Consider the following 22,646-nt stretch of genomic DNA (forward strand, 5'->3'; position numbering starts at 1 on the left):
TACTGCTGACCGAAGGTTTTCCCAGGCAGTCGCCATCTCTTACGGTATCACGATTCCACAGTCAATCCCGTGAACAGATTCCATTGCTCCATCAACTCTCGAGCGAGCTCCCGGTGTTGGAGGTGCCAGGACAGCAGGACATGTGGAGACATCTCAACCAGCTTCCCTGGTGGTCTAGTGGTTAGGATTCGGCGCTCTCACTGCTGCGGCCCGGGTTCGATTCCCGTCAGGGAACACTTTTTTTTATAAACAATAAAAAAAGTTATTTTCTTCTTTACGGAAAAGTTTAACTGCTATAAAAAAGACACCAAGAGCCTCATTCCGTGACCGGGAACTGAACCCAGACCGCAGCACTGAGAGCTTCGAATTTTAATCACCAGACCACCAGGGAAGTTGTTAGATGTTTCTCCACGTGTCCTGCTGTCCAGCATCATCACCAGGCTTGATCTTCGATTGCTGACTGAAGTGTTCCCCAGGCAGTCGCCATCTCTTATGGTCTCACGATTCCACGTAAATCTCGTGAACAGATTCCAATGCACCATCAACTCTCGAGCGAGCTCCCGGTGTTGGAGGTGCCAGGATAGCAGGACACGTGGAGGCACCTCCAACAGCTTCACTGGTAGTCTAGTGGTTAGGATTTGCCATTTCACCGCAGCGGCCTGGGTAAGAATCCCTGTCAAATAACACTTTTTACGTAAATAAAAAAGTTAACTACTTTTTTACTTAAAACTTTCGTGACTGCAGGAATTCATATTCTTGGTTCGTTAGGTAAAGTCAAGTAAATAAAAATAATAATAAAAAATGCAATTAAAAAAAATGAAAATAAAATAAAGATAAAAATGCATTGAAAATTATGAAAGAAAAAAACCAATAATAAAAAGAGTTAAATAAAATTAAAAATGCGAAGGTTTTTTGCTTTTATGATTTTCCATTCATTTTTTTATTTTTGTTACTTAAAAAAAAACATTAGAATTTTGTTTACTTTTTATTTCTACTTACGTGACTTTACCGAATTAATCAATAACATAAATACTTTTAATTCAGGCATTCGTGGAACTGCTTTGAAAATGAAACCAAAATACTATTTCCCTTACGGGGATTCGATCCCGAGCGGGGGCGGAGGGAGCGCCAAAACCTAACCAGTTGCCACACCATGGAAATTGGTGATTGTGTCTCCACGTGTCCGGCTGTCCCGCATTATCACTGGGCTTGAACTTCTACTGCTGACCGAAGGTTTTCCCAGGCAGTCGCCATCTCTTACGGTATCACGATTCCACAGTCAATCCCGTGAACAGATTCCATTGCTCCATCAACTCTCGAGCGAGCTTCCGGTGTTGGAGGTGCCAGGACAGCAGGACATGTGGAGACATCTCAACCAGCTTCCCTGGTGGTCTAGTGGTTAGGATTCGGCGCTCTCACTGCCGCGGCCTGGGTTCGCTTCCCGTCAGAGAACACTTTTTTTTATAAACAATAAAAAAAGTTATTTTCTTCTTTACGGAAAAGTTTAACTGCTATAAAAAAGACACCAAGAGCCTCATTCCGTGACCGGGAACTGAACCCAGACCGCAGCACTGAGAGCATCGAATTTTAATCACCAGACCACCATGGAAGTTGTTAGATGTTTCTCCACGTGTCCTGCTGTCCCGCATCATCACCAGGCTTGATATTCGATTGCTGACTGAAGTGTTCCCCAGGCAGTCGCCATCTCTTATGGTCTCACGATTCCACGTAAATCTCGTGAACAGATTCCAATGCACCATCAACTCTCGAGCCAGCTCCCCGATGTTGGAGGTGCCAGGATAGCAGGACACGTGGAGGCACCTCCAACAGCTTCATTGGTAGTCTAGTGGTTAGGATTTGCCATTTCACCGCAGCGGCCTGGGTAAGAATCCCTGTCAAAGAACACTTTTTACGTAAATAAAAAAGTTAACTATTTTTTTACTTAAAACTTTCGTGACTGCAGGAATTCATATTCTTGGTCCGTTAGGTAAAGTCACGTGAATAAAAAACAAAAAAAAATAAAAAAATGCAATTAAAAAGAATAAAAATAAATTAAAGATAAAAATGCATTGAAAATTATGAAAGACAATAACCAAGAAAAAAAAGTTAAATAAAATTATAAATTCGATGATTTTTTGCTTTTATTATTTTCAATTAATTTTGAATTTTGTCTTCGTATTTTTTTATTGTATGGTTTTTTGCTTTTATGATTTTCCATTTATTTTTTTATTTTTGTTACTTTAAAACAATATTAGTATTTTGTTTACTTTTTTTTCTATTCATGTGACTTTACCGAATTAATCAATAACATAAATACTTTTAATTCAGGCATTCGTGGAACTGCTTTGAAAATGAAACCAAAATACTATTTCCCTTACGGGGATTCGATCCCGAGCGGGGGCGGAGGGAGCGCCAAAACCTAACCAGTTGCCACACCATGGAAATTGGTGATTGTGCCTCCACGTGTCCTGCTGTCCCGCATTATCACCAGGCTGGAACTTCTACTGCTGACCGAAGGTTTTCCCAGGCAGTCGCCATCTCTTACGGTATCACGATTCCACAGTCAATCCCGTGAACAGATTCCATTGCTCCATCAACTCTCGAGCGAGCTCCCGGTGTTGGAGGTGCCAGGACAGCAGGACATGTGGAGACACCTCAACCAGATTTCCTGGTGGTCTAGTGGTTAGGATTCGGCGCTCTCACCACAGCGGCCCGGGTTCGATTCCCGGTCAGGGAACACTTTTTTTTATAAATAATAAAAAAAGTTATTTTCTTCTTTACGGAAAAGTTTAACTGCTTTAAAAAGACACCAAGAACCTCATTCCGTGACCGGGAACTGAACCCAGACCGCAGCACTGAGAGCTTCGAATTTTAATCACCAGACCACCAGGGAAGTTGTTAGATGTACCTCCACGTGTCCTGCTGTCCCGCATCATCACCAGGTTTGATCTTCGATTGCTGACTGAAGTGTTCCCCAGGCAGTCGCCATCTCTTATGGTATCACGATTCCACGTAAATCTCGTGAACAGATTCCAATGCACCATCAACTCTCGAGCGAGCTCCCGGTGTTGGAGGTGCCAGGATAGCAGGACACGTGGAGGCACCTCCAACAGCTTCACTGGTAGTCTAGTGGTTAGGATTTGCCATTTCACCGCAGCGGCCTGGGTAAGAATCCCTGTCAAAGAACACTTTTACGTAAATAAATAAGTTAACTATTTTATTACTTAAAACTTTCGTGACTGCAGGAATTCATATTCTTGGTTCGTTAGGTAAAGTCACGTAAATAAAAAAACAAAAAATAATGAAAATGCAATTAAAAAGAATAAAAATAAAAAAAAGATAAAAATGCATTGAAAATAATGAAAGAAAAAAAACAACAATAAAAAGAATTAAATTAAATAAAAAATGCGAAGGTTTTTTGTTTTTATTATTTTCAATTGATTTTTTATTTTGTCTTCGTATTTTTTTATTGTATGTTTTTTGCTTTTATGATTTTCCATTAATTTTTTGTATTTTCGTTACTTTAAAAAAACATTAGTATTTTGTTTACTTTATATTTCTATTTACGAGACTTTACAGAATTAATCAATACTATAAATACTTTTAATTCAGGCATTCGTGGAACTGCTTTGAAAATGAAACCAAAATATTATTTCCCTTACAGGGATTTGATCCCGAGCGGGCGCGGAGGGAGCGCTAAAACCTAACCAGTTGCCACACCAGAGAAATTGGTGATTGTGCCTCCACGTGTCCTGTTTTCCTGCATTATCACCAGGCTTGAACTTCTACTGCTGACCGAAGGTTTTCCCAGGCACAGTCAATCCCGTGAACAGATTCCATTGCTCCATAAACTCTCGAGCGAGCTCCCGGTGTTGGAGGTGCCAGGACAGCAGGACATGTGGAGGCACCTCAACCAGATTCCCTGGTGGTCTAGTGGTTAGGATTCGGCGCTCTCACCGCCGCGGCCCGGGTTCGATTCCCGGTCAGGGAACACTTTTAATAAATAATAAAAAAAGTTATTTTCTTTTAGATTTGAAGCTTTATTGACTGCAAGGAATCATATTCTTAGGTTTTTTCGGTAAAGTCACGTAGGTAAAACATCAAAATTAATGAAAATAAAATAAAATAAAAACAAAAATCACGACGTTTCAGAGGCAACACAAGTCTCCGTCATCAGGTGGGACCGTCTGGCTGTGTAATCTGGCTGTGACGGTCCCACCTGATGACGGAGACTTGTGTTGCCTCCGAAACGTCGTGATTTTTGTTTTTATTTTATTTTATTTTCATTAATTTTGATGTTTTACCTACGTGACTTTACCGAAAAAACCTAAGAATATAGTTATTTTCTTCTTTACGGAAAAGTTTAACTGCTTTAAAAAGACACCAAGAGCCTCATTCCGTGACCGCGAACTGAACCCAGACCGCAGCACTGAGAGCTTCGAATTTTAATCACCAGACCACCAGGGAAGTTGTAAGATGTACCTCCACGTGTCCTGCTGTCCCGCATCATCACCAGGCTTGATCTTCGATTGCTGACTGAAGTGTTCCCCAGGCAGTCGCCATCTCTTATGGTCTCACGATTCCACGTAAATCTCGTGAACAGATTCCAATGCACCATCAACTCTCGAGCGAGCTCCCGGTGTTGGAGGTGCCAGGATAGCAGGACACGTGGAGGCACCTCCAACAGCTTCACTGGTAGTCTAGTGGTTAGGATTTGCCATTTCACCTCAGCGCCTGGGTAAGAATCCCTGTCAAAGAACACTTTTTACGTAAATAAAAAAGTTAACTATTTTTTTACTTAAAACTTTCGTGACTGCAGGAATTCACATTCTTGGTTCGTTAGGTAAAGTCACGTAAATAAAAAAAAAAAAAAAATGCAATTAAAAAGAATAAAAATAAAATAAAGATAAAAATGCATTGAAAATTATGAAAGAAAAAAACCAATAATAAAAAGAGTTAAATAAAATTAAAAATGCGAAGGTTTTTTGCTTTTATGATTTTCCATTCATTTTTTTATTTTTGTTACTTAAAAAAAAACATTAGTATTTTGTTTACTTTTTATTTCTATTTACATGACTTTACCGAATTAATCAATACTATAAATACTTTTAATTCAGGTATTCGTGGAACTGTTTTGAAAATGAAACCAAAATACTATTTCCTCTTCTTGGTTTTTTCGGTAAAGTCACGTAGAAGGGAAGTAATAAAATAATAAAAATAAAACATAATAAAATGAAACAATTCTCACGACGTTTCGGCCACAACGCAAGCAGCCGTCCTCAGGTGAAGAATGAGACACTCAAGCTAGGAACTTACATATAAGCTGGGTTGGGGGTGGTAGAAGAGCGCCTTAACAAAAAGAATGTGCATATCAAGATGAGTTTAGCATATACATGGGAAATGCGCAGGGGGCGGGGGGGCTTCAAAGTCATACCATGTCCACGCACTATGCAGGATCAAGAGCACCAAGGGGGGGTGCAGGGATTAGCATTAACAAAGGAAAGGAATGCCAATGATATATAGCTGCAGTAACTAAACAACACCGTAGAAAACTAAGGTATAAACTACATACAAAGACTAAAATATAAACTGCATAGCACCATCAGTATACCTACTATACTCTACAATAAGCTGAGTTACTAACAGCAAGTAATACATTACAATTCTACGTCGTAAAAGTTATATAATATGCTTCCCTCTAAACTTTATTCTCTTACAGGGAAGCATATTATATAACTTTTACGACGTAGAATTGTGATGTATTACTTGCTATTAGTAACTCAGCTTATTGTAGAGTATAGTAGGTATACTGATGGTGCTATGCAGTTTATATTTTAGTCTTTGTATGTAGTTTATACCTTAGTTTTCTACGGTGTTGTTTAGTTACTGCAGCTACATATCATTGGCATTCCTTTCCTTTGTTAATACTAATCCCTGCACCCCCCCTTGGTGCTCTTGATCCTGCATAGTGCGTGGACATGGTATGACTTTGAAGCCCCCCCGCCCCCTGCGCATTTCCCATGTATATGCTAAACTCATATTGATATGCACATTCTTTTTGTTAAGGGCTCTTCTACCACCCCCAACCCAGCTTATATGTAAGTTCCTAGCTTGAGTGTCTCATTCTTCACCTGAGGACGGCTGCTTGCGTTGTGGCCGAAACGTCGTGAGAATTGTTTCATTTTATTATGTTTTATTTTTATTATTTTATTACTTCCCTTCTACGTGACTTTACCGAAAAAACCAAGAAGATGAATCCCTGCAGTCACGAAAGCTTTTAATCGAAAAATACTATTTCCCTGACGGGGATTCGATCCCAAGCGGGGGCGGAGGGAGCGCCAAAACCTAACCAGTTGCCACACCAGGGAAATTGGTGATTGTCCCTCCACGTGTCCTGCTGTCCCGCATTATCACCAGGTTTGAACTTCTACTGCTGACCGAAGGTTTTCCCAGGCAGTCGCCATCTCTTACGGTATCACGATTCCACAGTCAATCCCGTGAACAGATTCCATTGCTCCATCAACTCTCGAGCGAGCTCCCGGTGTTGGAGGTGCCAGGACAGCAGGACATGTGGAGACACTTCAACCAGATTTCCTGGTGGTCTAGTGGTTAGGATTCGGCGCTCTCACCGCCGCTGACCCGGGTTCGATTCCCGGTCAAGGAACACTTTTTTTATGAATAATATAAAAAGTTATTTTCTTCTTTACGGAAAAGTTTAACTGCTTTAAAAAGACACCAAGAGCCTCATTCCGTGACCGGGAACTGAACCCAGACCGCAGCACTGAGAGCTTCGAATTTTAATCTCCAGACCACCAGGGAAGTTGTTAGATGTACCTCCACGTGTCCTGCTGTCCCGCATCATCACCAGGTTTGATCTTCGATTGCTGACTGAAGTGTTCCCCAGGCAGTCGCCATCTCTTATGGTCTCACGATTCCACGTAAATCTCGTGAACAGATTCCAATGCACCATCAACTCTCGAGCGAGCTCCCGGTGTTGGAGGTGCCAGGATAGCAGGACACGTGGAGGCACCTCCAACAGCTTCACTGGTAGTCTAGTGGTTAGGATTTGCCATTTCACCGCAGCGGCCTGGGTAAGAATCCCTGTCAAAGAACACTTTTTACGTAAATAAAAAAGTTAAATATTTTATTACTTAAAACTTTCGTGACTGCAGGAATTCATATTCTTGGTTCGTTAGGTAAAGTCACGTAAATAAAAAAACAAAAAATAATAAAAATGCAATTAAAAAGAATAAAAATAAAATAAAGATAAAAATGCATTGAAAATAATGAAAGAAAAAAAACAACAATAAAAATAATTAAATTAAATAAAAAATGCGAAGGTTTTTTGTTTTTATTATTTTCAATTGATTTTTAATTTTGTCTTCCTATTTTTTTATTGTATGGTTTTTTGCTTTTATGATTTTCCATTAATTTTTTGTATTTTCGTTACTTTAAAAAAACATTAGTATTTTGTTTACTTTTTATTTCTATTCACGTGACTTTACAGAATTAATCAATACTATAAATACTTTTAATTCAGGCATTCGTGGAACTGCTTTGAAAATGAAACCAAAATATTTTTTCCCTTACGGGGATTTGATCCCGAGCGGGCGCGGAGGGAGCGCCAAAACCTAACCAGTTGCCACACCAGAGAAATTGGTGATTGTGCCTCCACGTGTCCTGTTTTCCTGCATTATCACCAGGCTTGAACTTCTACTGCTGACCGAAGGTTTTCCCAGGCACAGTCAATCCCGTGAACAGATTCCAGTGCTCCATCAACTCTCGAGCGAGCTCCCGGTGTTGGAGGTGCCAGGACAGCAGGACATGTGGAGACACCTCAACCAGATTCCCTGGTGGTCTAGTGGTTAGGATTCGGCGCTCTCACCGCCGCGGCCCGGGTTCGATTCCCGGTCAGGGAACACTTTTAATAAATAATAAAAAAAGTTATTTTCTTTTAGATTTGAAGCTTTATTGACTGCAAGGAATCATATTCTTAGGTTTTTTCGGTAAAGTCACGTAGGTAAAACATCAAAATTAATGAAAATAAAATAAAATAAAAACAAAAATCACGACGTTTCAGAGGCAACACAAGTCTCCGTCATCAGGTGGGACCGTCTGGCTGTGTAATCTGGCTGTGACGGTCCCACCTGATGACGGAGACTTGTGTTGCCTCCGAAACGTCGTGATTTTTGTTTTTATTTTATTTTATTTTCATTAATTTTGATGTTTTACCTACGTGACTTTACCGAAAAAACCTAAGAATATAGTTATTTTCTTCTTTACGGAAAAGTTTAACTGCTTTAAAAAGACACCAAGAGCCTCATTCCGTGACCGCGAACTGAACCCAGACCGCAGCACTGAGAGCTTCGAATTTTAATCACCAGACCACCAGGGAAGTTGTAAGATGTACCTCCACGTGTCCTGCTGTCCCGCATCATCACCAGGCTTGATCTTCGATTGCTGACTGAAGTGTTCCCCAGGCAGTCGCCATCTCTTATGGTCTCACGATTCCACGTAAATCTCGTGAACAGATTCCAATGCACCATCAACTCTCGAGCGAGCTCCCGGTGTTGGAGGTGCCAGGATAGCAGGACACGTGGAGGCACCTCCAACAGCTTCACTGGTAGTCTAGTGGTTAGGATTTGCCATTTCACCTCAGCGCCTGGGTAAGAATCCCTGTCAAAGAACACTTTTTACGTAAATAAAAAAGTTAACTATTTTTTTACTTAAAACTTTCGTGACTGCAGGAATTCACATTCTTGGTTCGTTAGGTAAAGTCACGTAAATAAAAAAAATAATAAAAATGCAATTAAAAAGAATAAAAATAAAATAAAGATAAAAATGCATTGAAAATTATGAAAGAAAAAAACCAATAATAAAAAGAGTTAAATAAAATTAAAAATGCGAAGGTTTTTTGCTTTTATGATTTTCCATTCATTTTTTTATTTTTGTTACTTAAAAAAAAACATTAGTATTTTGTTTACTTTTTATTTCTATTTACATGACTTTACCGAATTAATCAATACTATAAATACTTTTAATTCAGGTATTCGTGGAACTGTTTTGAAAATGAAACCAAAATACTATTTCCTCTTCTTGGTTTTTTCGGTAAAGTCACGTAGAAGGGAAGTAATAAAATAATAAAAATAAAACATAATAAAATGAAACAATTCTCACGACGTTTCGGCCACAACGCAAGCAGCCGTCCTCAGGTGAAGAATGAGACACTCAAGCTAGGAACTTACATATAAGCTGGGTTGGGGGTGGTAGAAGAGCGCCTTAACAAAAAGAATGTGCATATCAAGATGAGTTTAGCATATACATGGGAAATGCGCAGGGGGCGGGGGGGCTTCAAAGTCATACCATGTCCACGCACTATGCAGGATCAAGAGCACCAAGGGGGGGTGCAGGGATTAGCATTAACAAAGGAAAGGAATGCCAATGATATATAGCTGCAGTAACTAAACAACACCGTAGAAAACTAAGGTATAAACTACATACAAAGACTAAAATATAAACTGCATAGCACCATCAGTATACCTACTATACTCTACAATAAGCTGAGTTACTAACAGCAAGTAATACATTACAATTCTACGTCGTAAAAGTTATATAATATGCTTCCCTCTAAACTTTATTCTCTTACAGGGAAGCATATTATATAACTTTTACGACGTAGAATTGTGATGTATTACTTGCTATTAGTAACTCAGCTTATTGTAGAGTATAGTAGGTATACTGATGGTGCTATGCAGTTTATATTTTAGTCTTTGTATGTAGTTTATACCTTAGTTTTCTACGGTGTTGTTTAGTTACTGCAGCTACATATCATTGGCATTCCTTTCCTTTGTTAATACTAATCCCTGCACCCCCCCTTGGTGCTCTTGATCCTGCATAGTGCGTGGACATGGTATGACTTTGAAGCCCCCCCGCCCCCTGCGCATTTCCCATGTATATGCTAAACTCATCTTGATATGCACATTCTTTTTGTTAAGGGCTCTTCTACCACCCCCAACCCAGCTTATATGTAAGTTCCTAGCTTGAGTGTCTCATTCTTCACCTGAGGACGGCTGCTTGCGTTGTGGCCGAAACGTCGTGAGAATTGTTTCATTTTATTATGTTTTATTTTTATTATTTTATTACTTCCCTTCTACGTGACTTTACCGAAAAAACCAAGAAGATGAATCCCTGCAGTCACGAAAGCTTTTAATCGAAAAATACTATTTCCCTGACGGGGATTCGATCCCAAGCGGGGGCGGAGGGAGCGCCAAAACCTAACCAGTTGCCACACCAGGGAAATTGGTGATTGTCCCTCCACGTGTCCTGCTGTCCCGCATTATCACCAGGTTTGAACTTCTACTGCTGACCGAAGGTTTTCCCAGGCAGTCGCCATCTCTTACGGTATCACGATTCCACAGTCAATCCCGTGAACAGATTCCATTGCTCCATCAACTCTCGAGCGAGCTCCCGGTGTTGGAGGTGCCAGGACAGCAGGACATGTGGAGACACTTCAACCAGATTTCCTGGTGGTCTAGTGGTTAGGATTCGGCGCTCTCACCGCCGCGGACCCGGGTTCGATTCCCGGTCAAGGAACACTTTTTTTTATGAATAATAAAAAAAGTTATTTTCTTCTTTACGGAAAAGTTTAACTGCTTTAAAAAGACACCAAGAGCCTCATTCCGTGACCGGGAACTGAACCCAGACCGCAGCACTGAGAGCTTCGAATTTTAATCTCCAGACCACCAGGGAAGTTGTTAGATGTACCTCCACGTGTCCTGCTGTCCCGCATCATCACCAGGTTTGATCTTCGATTGCTGACTGAAGTGTTCCCCAGGCAGTCGCCATCTCTTATGGTCTCACGATTCCACGTAAATCTCGTGAACAGATTCCAATGCACCATCAACTCTCGAGCGAGCTCCCGGTGTTGGAGGTGCCAGGATAGCAGGACACGTGGAGGCACCTCCAACAGCTTCACTGGTAGTCTAGTGGTTAGGATTTGCCATTTCACCGCAGCGGCCTGGGTAAGAATCCCTGTCAAAGAACACTTTTTACGTAAATAAAAAAGTTAAATATTTTATTACTTAAAACTTTCGTGACTGCAGGAATTCATATTCTTGGTTCGTTAGGTAAAGTCACGTAAATAAAAAAACAAAAAATAATAAAAATGCAATTAAAAAGAATAAAAATAAAATAAAGATAAAAATGCATTGAAAATAATGAAAGAAAAAAAACAACAATGAAAATAATTAAATTAAATAAAAAATGCGAAGGTTTTTTGTTTTTATTATTTTCAATTGATTTTTAATTTTGTCTTCCTATTTTTTTATTGTATGGTTTTTTGCTTTTATGATTTTCCATTAATTTTTTGTATTTTCGTTACTTTAAAAAAACATTAGTATTTTGTTTACTTTTTATTTCTATTCACGTGACTTTACAGAATTAATCAATACTATAAATACTTTTAATTCAGGCATTCGTGGAACTGCTTTGAAAATGAAACCAAAATATTTTTTCCCTTACGGGGATTTGATCCCGAGCGGGCGCGGAGGGAGCGCCAAAACCTAACCAGTTGCCACACCAGAGAAATTGGTGATTGTGCCTCCACGTGTCCTGTTTTCCTGCATTATCACCAGGCTTGAACTTCTACTGCTGACCGAAGGTTTTCCCAGGCACAGTCAATCCCGTGAACAGATTCCAGTGCTCCATCAACTCTCGAGCGAGCTCCCGGTGTTGGAGGTGCCAGGACAGCAGGACATGTGGAGACACCTCAACCAGATTCCCTGGTGGTCTAGTGGTTAGGATTCGGTGCTCTCACCGCCGCGGCCCGGGTTCGATTCCCGGTCAGGGAACACTTTTTAATAAATAATAAAAAAAGTTTTTTTTCTTTTAGATTTGAAGCTTTCGTGACTGCAAGGAATCATATTCTTAGGTTTTTTCGGTAAAGTCACGTAGGTAAAACATCAAAATTAATGAAAATAAAATAAAAACAAAAATCACGACGTTTCAGAGGCAACACAAGTCTCCGTCATCAGGTGGGACCGTCTGGCTGTGTAATCTGGCTGTGACGGTCCCACCTGATGATGGAGACTTGTGTTGCCTCCGAAACGTCGTGATTTTTGTTTTTATTTTATTTTATTTTCATTAATTTAGATGTTTTACCTACGTGACTTTACCGAAAAAACCTAAGAATATAGTTATTTTCTTCTTTACGGAAAAGTTTAACTGCTTTAAAAAGACACCAAGAGCCTCATTCTATGACCGGGAACTGAACCCAGACCGCAGCACTGAGAGCTTCGAATTTTAATCACCAGACCACCAGGGAAGTTGTTAGATGTACCTCCACGTGTCCTGCTGTCCCGCACCATCACCAGGCTTGATCTTCGATTGCTGACTGAAGTGTTCCCCAGGCAGTCGCCATCTCTTATGGTCTAACGATTCCACGTAAATCTCGTGAACAGATTAAAATGCACCATCAACTCTCGAGCCAGCTCCCCGATGTTGGAGGTGCCAGGATAGCAGGACACGTGGAGGCACCTCCAACAGCTTCATTGGTAGTCTAGTGGTTAGGATTTGCCATTTCACCGCAGCGGCCTGGGTAAGAATCCCTGTCAAAGAACACTTTTTACGTAAATAAAAAAGTTAACTATTTTTTTACTTAAAACTTTCGTGACTGCAGGAATTCATATTCTTGGTCCGTTAGGTAAAGTCACGTGAATAAAAAACAAAAAATAATAAAAAATGCAATTAAAAAAAATAAAAATAAATTAAAGAAAAAAATGCATTGAAAATTATGAAAGACAATAACCAAGAAAAAAAAGTTAAATAAAATTATAAATTCGATGATTTTTTGCTTTAATTATTTTCAATTAATTTTGAATTTTGTCTTCGTATTTTTTTATTGTATGGTTTTTTGCTTTTATGATTTTCCATTCATTTTTTTATTTTTGTTACTTTAAAACAATATTAGTATTTTGTTTACTTTTTTTTCTATTCATGTGACTTTACCGAATTAATCAATAACATAAATACTTTTAATTCAGGCATTCGTGGAACTGCTTTGAAAATGAAACCAAAATACTATTTCCCTTACGGGGATTCGATCCCGAGCGGGGGCGGAGGGAGCGCCAAAACCTAACCAGTTGCCACACCATGGAAATTGGTGATTGTGCCTCCACGTGTCCGGCTGTCCCGCATTATCACTGGGCTTGAACTTCTACTGCTGACCGAAGGTTTTCCCAGGCAGTCGCCATCTCTTACGGTATCACGATTCCACAGTCAATCCCGTGAACAGATTCCATTGCTCCATCAACTTTCGAGCGAGCTTCCGGTGTTGGAGGTGCCAGGACAGCAGGACATGTGGAGACATCTCAACCAGCTTCCCTGGTGGTCTAGTGGTTAGGATTCGGCGCTCTCACTGCCGCGGCCTGGGTTCGATTCCCGTCAGAGAACACTTTTTTTTATAAACAATAAAAAAAGTTATTTTCTTCTTTACGGAAAAGTTTAACTGCTATAAAAAAGACACCAAGAGCGTCATTCCGTGACCGGGAACTGAACCCAGACCGCAGCACTGAGAGCTTCGAATTTTAATCACCAGACCACCAGGGAAGTTGTTAGATGTACCTCCACGTGTCCTGCTGTCCCGCACCATCACCAGGCTTGATCTTCGATTGCTGACTGAAGTGTTCCCCAGGCAGTCGCCATCTCTTATGGTCTAACGATTCCACGTAAATCTCGTGAACAGATTCCAATGCACCATCAACTCTCGAGCCAGCTCCCCGATGTTGGAGGTGCCAGGATAGTAGGACACGTGGAGGCACATCCAACAGCTTCATTGGTAGTCTAGTGGTTAGGATTTGCCATTTCACCGCAGCGGCCTGGGTAAGAATCCCTGTCAAAGAACACTTTTTACGTAAATAAAAAAGTTAACTATTTTTTTACTTAAAACTTTCGTGACTGCAGGAATTCATATTCTTGGTCCGTTAGGTAAAGTCACGTGAATAAAAAACAAAAAATAATAAAAAAATGCAATTAAAAAGAATCAAAATAAATTAAAGATAAAAATGCATTGAAAATTATGAAAGACAATAACCAAGAAAAAAAAGTTAAATAAAATTATAAATTCGATGATTTTTTGCTTTTATTATTTTCAATTAATTTTGAATTTTGTCTTCGTATTTTTTTATTGTATGGTTTTTTGCTTTTATGATTTTCCATTCATTTTTTTATTTTTGTTACTTTAAAACAATATTAGTATTTTGTTTACTTTTTTTTCTATTCATGTGACTTTACCGAATTAATCAATAACATAAATACTTTTAATTCAGGCATTCGTGGAACTGCTTTGAAAATGAAACCAAAATACTATTTCCCTTACGGGGATTCGATCCCGAGCGGGGGCGGAGGGAGCGCCAAAACCTAACCAGTTGCCACACCATGGAAATTGGTGATTGTGCCTCCACGTGTCCGGCTGTCCCGCATTATCACTGGGCTTGAACTTCTACTGCTGACCGAAGGTTTTCCCAGGCAGTCGCCATCTCTTACGGTATCACGATTCCACAGTCAATCCCGTGAACAGATTCCATTGCTCCATCAACTCTCGAGCGAGCTTCCGGTGTTGGAGGTGCCAGGACAGCAGGACATGTGGAGACATCTCAACCAGCTTCCCTGGTGGTCTAATGGTTAGGATTCGGCGCTCTCACTGCCGCGGCCTGGGTTCGATTCCCGTCAGAGAACACTTTTTTTTATAAACAATAAAAAAAGTAATTTTCTTTTTTACGGAAAAGTTTAACTGCTATAAAAAAAAGACACCAAGAGCATCATTCCGTGACCGGGAACTGAACCCAGACCGCAGCACTGAGAGCATCGAATTTTAATCACCAGACCACCATGGAAGTTGTTAGATGTTTCTCCACGTGTCCTGCTGTCCCGCATCATCACCAGGCTTGATATTCGATTGCTGACTGAAGTGTTCCCCAGGCAGTCGCCATCTCTTATGGTCTCACGATTCCACGTAAATCTCGTGAACAGATTCCAATGCACCATCAACTCTCGAGCCAGCTCCCCGATGTTGGAGGTGCCAGGATAGCAGGACACGTGGAGGCACCTCCAACAGCTTCATTGGTAGTCTAGTGGTTAGGATTTGCCATTTCATCGCAGCGGCCTGGGTAAGAATCCCTGTCAAAGAACACTTTTTACGTAAATAAAAAAGTTAACTATTTTTTTACTTAAAACTTTCGTGACTGCAGGAATTCATATTCTTGGTCCGTTAGGTAAAGTCACGTGAATAAAAAACAAAAAATAATAAAAAAAATGCAATTAAAAAGAATAAAAATAAATTAAAGATAAAAATGCATTGAAAATTATGAAAGACAATAACCAAGAAAAAAAAGTTAAATAAATTTATAAATTCGATGATTTTTTGCTTTTATTATTTTCAATTAATTTTGAATTTTGTCTTCGTATTTTTTTATTGTATGGTTTTTTGCTTTTATGATTTTCCATTTATTTTTTATTTTTGTTACTTTAAAACAATATTAGTATTTTGTTTACTTTTTTTTCTATTCATGTGACTTTACCGAATTAATCAATAACATAAATACTTTTAATTCAGGCATTCGTGGAACTGCTTTGAAAATGAAACCAAAATACTATTTCCCTTACGGGGATTCGATCCCGAGCGGGGGCGGAGGGAGCGCCAAAACCTAACCAGTTGCCACACCATGGAAATTGGTGATTGTGCCTCCACGTGTCCTGCTGTCCCGCATTATCACCAGGCTTGAACTTCTACTGCTGACCGAAGGTTTTCCCAGGCAGTCGCCATCTCTTACGGTATCACGATTCCACAGTCAATCCCGTGAACAGATTCCATTGCTCCATCAACTCTCGAGCGAGCTCCCGGTGTTGGAGGTGCCAGGACAGCAGGACATGTGGAGACACCTCAACCAGATTTCCTGGTGGTCTAGTGGTTAGGATTCGGCGCTCTCACCACTGCGGCCCGGGTTCGATTCCCGGTCACGGAACACTTTTTTTTTTATAAATAATAAAAAAAGTTATTTTCTTCTTTACGGAAAAGTTTAACTGCTTTAAAAAGACACCAAGAACCTCATTCAGTGACCGGGAACTGAACCCAGACCGCAGCACTGAGAGCTTCGAATTTTAATCACCAGACCACCAGGGAAGTTGTTAGATGTACCTCCACGTGTCCTGCTGTCCCGCATCATCACCAGGTTTGATCTTCGATTGCTGACTGAAGTGTTCCCCAGGCAGTCGCCATCTCTTATGGTATCACGATTCCACGTAAATCTCGTGAACAGATTCCAATGCACCATCAACTCTCGAGCGAGCTCCCGGTGTTGGAGGTGCCAGGATAGCAGGACACGTGGAGGCACCTCCAACAGCTTCACTGGTAGTCTAGTGGTTAGGATTTGCCATTTCACCGCAGCGGCCTGGGTAAGAATCCCTGTCAAAGAACACTTTTTACGTAAATAAATAAGTTAACTATTTTATTACTTAAAACTTTCGTGACTGCAGGAATTCATATTCTTGGTTCGTTAGGTAAAGTCACGTAAATAAAAAAACAAAAAATAATGAAAATGCAATTAAAAAGAATAAAAATAAAATAAAGATAAAAATGCATTGAAAATAATGAAAGAAAAAAAACAACAATAAAAAGAATTAAATAAAATAAAAAATGCGAAGGTTTTTTGTTTTTATTATTTTCAATTGATTTTTTATTTTGTCTTCGTATTTTTTTATTGTATGTTTTTTTGCTTTCATGATTTTCCATTAATTTTTTGTATTTTCGTTACTTTAAAAAAACATTAGTATTTTGTTTACTTTTTATTTCTATTTACGAGACTTTACAGAATTAATCAATACTATAAATACTTTTAATTCAGGCATTCGTGGAACTGCTTTGAAAATGAAACCAAAATATTATTTCCCTTACAGGGATTTGATCCCGAGCGGGCGCGGAGGGAGCGCCAAAACCTAACCAGTTGCCACACCAGAGAAATTGGTGATTGTGCCTCCACGTGTCCTGTTTTCCTGCATTATCACCAGGCTTGAACTTCTACTGCTGACCGAAGGTTTTCCCAGGCACAGTCAATCCCGTGAACAGATTCCATTGCTCCATCAACTCTCGAGCGAGCTCCCGGTGTTGGAGGTGCCAGGACAGCAGGACATGTGGAGGCACCTCAACCAGATTCCCTGGTGGTCTAGTGGTTAGGATTCGGCGCTCTCACCGCTGCGGCCCGGGTTCGATTCCCGGTCAGGGAACACTTTTAATAAATAATAAAAAAAAGTTATTTTCTTTTAGATTTGAAGCTTTATTGACTGCAAGGAATCATATTCTTAGGTTTTTTCGGTAAAGTCACGTAGGTAAAACATCAAAATTAATGAAAATAAAATAAAATAAAAACAAAAATCACGACGTTTCAGAGGCAACACAAGTCTCCGTCATCAGGTGGGACCGTCTGGCTGTGTAATCTGGCTGTGACGGTCCCACCTGATGACGGAGACTTGTGTTGCCTCCGAAACGTCGTGATTTTTGTTTTTATTTTATTTTATTTTCATTAATTTTGATGTTTTACCTACGTGACTTTACCGAAAAAACCTAAGAATATAGTTATTTTCTTCTTTACGGAAAAGTTTAACTGCTTTAAAAAGACACCAAGAGCCTCATTCTATGACCGGGAACTGAACCCAGACCGCAGCACTGAGAGCTTCGAATTTTAATCACCAGACCACCAGGGAAGTTGTAAGATGTACCTCCACGTGTCCTGCTGTCCCGCATCATCACCAGGCTTGATCTTCGATTGCTGACTGAAGTGTTCCCCAGGCAGTCGCCATCTCTTATGGTCTCACGATTCCACGTAAATCTCGTGAACAGATTCCAATGCACCATCAACTCTCGAGCGAGCTCCCGGTGTTGGAGGTGCCAGGATAGCAGGACACGTGGAGGCACCTCCAACAGCTTCACTGGTAGTCTAGTGGTTAGGATTTGCCATTTCACCTCAGCGCCTGGGTAAGAATCCCTGTCAAAGAACACTTTTTACGTAAATAAAAAAGTTAACTATTTTTTTACTTAAAACTTTCGTGACTGCAGGAATTCACATTCTTGGTTCGTTAGGTAAAGTCACGTAAATAAAAAAAAATAATAAAAATGCAATTAAAAAGAATAAAAATAAAATAAAGATAAAAATGCATTGAAAATTATGAAAGAAAAAAAACAATAATAAAAAGAGTTAAATAAAATTAAAAATGCGAAGGTTTTTTGCTTTTATGATTTTCCATTCATTTTTTAATTTTTGTTACTTAAAAAAAAACATTAGTATTTTGTTTACTTTTTATTTCTACTTACGTGACTTTACCGAATTAATCAATAATATAAATACTTTTAATTCAGGCATTCGTGGAACTGCTTTGAAAATGAAACCAAAATACTATTTCCCTTACGGGGATTCGATCCCGAGCTGGGGCGGAGGGAGCGCCAAAACCTAACCAGTTGCCACACCATGGAAATTGGTGATTGTGCCTCCACGTGTCCGGCTGTCCCGCATTATCACTGGGCTTGAACTTCTACTGCTGACCGAAGGTTTTCCCAGGCAGTCGCCATCTCTTACGGTATCACGATTCCACAGTCAATCCCGTGAACAGATTCCATTGCTCCATCAACTCTCGAGCGAGCTCTCGGTGTTGGAGGTGCCAGGACAGCAGGACATGTGGAGACACCTCAACCAGATTTCCTGGTGGTCTAATGGTTAGGATTCGGCGCTCTCACCACCGCGGCCTGGGTTCGATTCCCGGTCAGGGAACACTTTTTTTTTTATAAATAATAAAAAAAGTTATTTTATTCTTTATGGAAAAGTTTAACTGCTTTAAAAAGACACCAAGAGCCTCATTCCGTGACCGGGAACTGAACCCAGACCGCAGCACTGAGAGCTTCGAATTTTAATCACCAGACCACCAGGGAAGTTGTTAGATGTACCTCCACGTGTCCTGCTGTCCCGCATCATCACCAGGTTTGATCTTCGATTGCTGACTGAAGTCTTCCCCAGGCAGTCGCCATCTCTTATGGTCTCACGATTCCACGTAAATCTCGTGAACAGATTCCAATGCACCATCAACTCTCGAGCGAGCTCCCGGTGTTGGAGGTGCCAGGATAGCAGGACACGTGGAGGCACCTCCAACAGCTTCACTAGTAGTCTAGTGGATAGGATTTGCCATTTCACCGCAGCGGCCTGGGTAAGAATCCCTGTCAAAGAACACTTTTTACGTAAATAAATAAGTTAACTATTTTATTACTTAAAACTTTCGTGACTGCAGGAATTCATATTCTCGGTTCGTTAGGTAAAGTCACGTAAATAAAAAAACAAAAAATAATGAAAATGCAATTAAAAAGAATAAAAATAAAATAAAGATAAAAATGCATTGAAAATAATGAAACAAAAAAAACAACAATAAAAATAATTAAATAAAATAAAAAATGCGAAGGTTTTTTGTTTTTATTATTTTCAATTGATTTTTTATTTTGTCTTCGTATTTTATTATTGTATGTTTTTTTGCTTTTATGATTTTCCATTAATTTTTTGTATTTTCGTTACTTTAAAAAACATTAGTATTTTGTTTACTTTTTATTTCTATTTACGTGACTTTACAGAATTAATCAATACTATAAATACTTTAAATTCAGGCATTCGTGGAACTGCTTTGAAAATGAAACCAAAATATTATTTCCCTTACAGGGAATTGATCCCGAGCGGGCGCGGAGGGAGCGCCAAAACCTAACCAGTTGCCACACCAGAGAAATTGGTGATTGTGCCTCCACGTGTCCTGTTTTCCTGCATTATCACCAGGCTTGAACTTCTACTGCTGACCGAAGGTTTTCCCAGGCACAGTCAATACCGTGAACAGATTCCATTGCTCCATCAACTCTCGAGCGAGCTCCCGGTGTTGGAGGTGCCAGGACAGCAGGACATGTGGAGACACCTTTACCAGCTTCCCTGGTGGTCTAGTGGTTAGGATTCGGCGCTCTCACCGCCGCGGCCCATGTTCGATTCCCGGTCAGGGAACACTTTTTTATAAACAATAAAAAAAGTTATTTTCTTCTTTACTGAAAAGTTTAACTGCTTTAAAAAAGACACCAAGAGCGTCATTCCGTGACCGGGAACTGAACCCAGACCGCAGCACTGAGAGCTTCGAATTTTAATCACCAGACCACCAGGGAAGTTGTTAGATGTACCTCCACGTGTCCTGCTGTCCCGCATCATCACCAGGCTTGATCTTCGATTGCTGACTGAAGTGTTCCCCAGGCAGTCGCCATCTCTTATGGTCTAACGATTCCACGTAAATCTCGTGAACAGATTCCAATGCACCATCAACTCTCGAGCCAGCTCCCCGATGTTGGAGGTGCCAGGATAGCAGGACACGTGGAGGCACCTCCAACAGCTTCATTGGTAGTCTAGTGGTTAGGATTTGCCATTTCACCGCAGCGGCCTGGGTAAGAATCCCTGTCAAAGAACACTTTTTACGTAAATAAAAAAGTTAACTATTTTTTTACTTAAAACTTTCGTGACTGCAGGAATTCATATTCTTGGTCCGTTAGGTAAAGTCACGTAAATAAAAAACAAAAAATAATAAAAAAATGCAATTAAAAAGAATAAAAATAAATTAAAGATAAAAATGCATTGAAAATTATGAAAGACAATAACCAAGAAAAAAAGTTAAATAAAATTATAAATTCGATGATTTTTTGCTTTTATTATTTTCAATTAATTTTGAATTTTGTCTTCGTATTTTTTTATTGTATGGTTTTTTGCTTTTATGATTTTCCATTCATTTTTTTATTTTTGTTACTTAAAAACAATATTAGTATTTTGTTTACTTTTTTTTCTCTTCATGTGACTTTACCGAATTAATCAATATCATAAATACTTTTAATTCAGGCATTCGTGGAACTGCTTTGAAAATGAAACCAAAATACTATTTCCCTCACGGGGATTCGATCCCGAGCGGGGGCGGAGGGAGCGCCAAAACCTAACCAGTTGCCACACCATGGAAATTGGTGATTGTGCCTCCACGTGTCCGACTGTCCCGCATTATCACTGGGCTTGAACTTCTACTGCTGACCGAAGGTTTTCCCAGGCAGTCGCCATCTCTTACGGTATCACGATTCCACAGTCAATCCCGTGAACAGATTCCATTGCTCCATCAACTCTCGAGCGAGCTCCCGATGTTGGAGGTGCCAGGACAGCAGGACATGTGGAGACACCTCAACCAGATTCCCTGGTGGTCTAGTGGTTAGGATTCGGCGCTCTCACCGCTGTGGCCCGGGTACGATTCCCGGTCAGGGAACACTTTTAATAAATAATAAAAAAAGTTATTTTCTTTTAGATTTGAAGCTTTGTTGACTGCAAGGAATCATATTCTTAGGTTTTTCGGTAAAGTCACGTAGGTAAAACATCAAAATTAATGAAAATAAAATAAAATAAAAACAAAAATCACGACGTTTCGGAGGCAACACAAGTCTCCGTCAAAAGGTGGGACCGTCTGGCTGTGTAATCTGGCTGTGACGGTCCCACCTGATGACGGAGACTTGTGTTGCCTCCGAAACGTCGTGATTTTTGTTTTTATTTTATTTTCATTAATTTTGATGTTTTACCTACGTGACTTTACCGAAAAAACCTAAGAATATAGTTATTTTCTTCTTTACGGAAAAGTTTAAATGCTTTAAAAAGACACCAAGAGCCTCATTCCGTGACCGGGAACTGAACCCAGACCGCAGCACTGAGAGCTCCGAATTTTAATCACCAGACCACCAGGGAAGTTGTAAGATGTATCTCCACGTGTCCTGCTGTCCCGCATCATCACCAGGCTTGATCTTCGATTGCTGACTGAAGTGTTCCCCAGGCAGTTGCCATCTCTTATGGTCTCACGATTCCACGTAAATCTCGTGAACAGATTCCAATGCACCATCAACTCTCGAGCGAGCTCCCGGTGTTGGAGGTGCCAAGATAGCAGGACACGTGGAGACATCTCAACCAGCTTCCCTGGTGGTCTAGTGGTTAGGATTCGGCGCTCTCACTGCTGCGGCCTGGGTAAGAATCCCTGTCAAAGAACACTTTTTACGTAAATAAAAAAGTTAACTATTTTTTTACTTAAAACTTTCGTGACTGCAGGAATTCACATTCTTGGTTCGTTAGGTAAAGTCACGTAAATAAATATAAAAATGCAATTAAAAAGAATAAAAATAAAATAAAGATAAAAATGCATTGGAAATTATGAAAGAAAAAAACCAATTATAAAAAGAGTTAAATAAAATTAAAAATGCGAAGGTTTTTTGCTTTTATGATTTTCCATTCATTTTTTTATTTTTGTTACTTAAAAAAAAACATTAGATTTTGTTTACTTTTTATTTCTACTTACGTGACTTTACCGAATTAATCAATAATATAAATACGTTTAATTCAGGCATTCGTGGAACTGCTTTGAAAATGAAACCAAAATACTATTTCCCTTACGGGGATTCGATCCCGAGCGGGGGCGGAGGGAGCGCCAAAACCTAACCAGTTGCCACACCATGGAAATTGGTGATTGTGCCTCCACGTGTCCGGCTGTCCCGCATTATCACTGGGCTTGAACTTCTA

General features: G+C 39.9%; 8 non-coding genes across 8 annotated transcripts; all 8 read left to right on the forward strand.

The window, feature by feature from the left end:
* The first annotated feature begins 3,919 nt into the window (after nucleotides 1-3,919).
* TRNAE-CUC (transfer RNA glutamic acid (anticodon CUC)) lies at nucleotides 3,920-3,991 on the forward strand. Its single transcript has one exon. It is a non-coding gene; the product is annotated as a tRNA-Glu (tRNA).
* Nucleotides 3,992-6,591: 2,600 nt separating this feature from the next.
* Nucleotides 6,592-6,664, forward strand: TRNAE-CUC (transfer RNA glutamic acid (anticodon CUC)). The gene has a single exon. It is a non-coding gene; the product is annotated as a tRNA-Glu (tRNA).
* Nucleotides 6,665-7,847: 1,183 nt separating this feature from the next.
* TRNAE-CUC (transfer RNA glutamic acid (anticodon CUC)) lies at nucleotides 7,848-7,919 on the forward strand. Its single transcript has one exon. It is a non-coding gene; the product is annotated as a tRNA-Glu (tRNA).
* Nucleotides 7,920-10,520: 2,601 nt separating this feature from the next.
* TRNAE-CUC (transfer RNA glutamic acid (anticodon CUC)) lies at nucleotides 10,521-10,593 on the forward strand. Its single transcript has one exon. It is a non-coding gene; the product is annotated as a tRNA-Glu (tRNA).
* A 1,184-nt stretch (nucleotides 10,594-11,777) lies between these two features.
* On the forward strand, nucleotides 11,778-11,849 carry TRNAE-CUC (transfer RNA glutamic acid (anticodon CUC)). The gene has a single exon. It is a non-coding gene; the product is annotated as a tRNA-Glu (tRNA).
* Nucleotides 11,850-17,205: 5,356 nt separating this feature from the next.
* TRNAE-CUC (transfer RNA glutamic acid (anticodon CUC)) lies at nucleotides 17,206-17,277 on the forward strand. The gene has a single exon. It is a non-coding gene; the product is annotated as a tRNA-Glu (tRNA).
* Nucleotides 17,278-18,743: 1,466 nt separating this feature from the next.
* On the forward strand, nucleotides 18,744-18,815 carry TRNAE-CUC (transfer RNA glutamic acid (anticodon CUC)). Its single transcript has one exon. It is a non-coding gene; the product is annotated as a tRNA-Glu (tRNA).
* Nucleotides 18,816-21,282: 2,467 nt separating this feature from the next.
* TRNAE-CUC (transfer RNA glutamic acid (anticodon CUC)) lies at nucleotides 21,283-21,354 on the forward strand. The gene has a single exon. It is a non-coding gene; the product is annotated as a tRNA-Glu (tRNA).
* The last annotated feature ends 1,292 nt before the right edge of the window (nucleotides 21,355-22,646 follow it).

Source organism: Lampetra fluviatilis, chromosome 14 (genome assembly GCF_964198595.1).
Source record: "Lampetra fluviatilis chromosome 14, kcLamFluv1.1, whole genome shotgun sequence".
Classification (NCBI taxonomy): Eukaryota; Metazoa; Chordata; class Hyperoartia; order Petromyzontiformes; family Petromyzontidae; genus Lampetra; species Lampetra fluviatilis.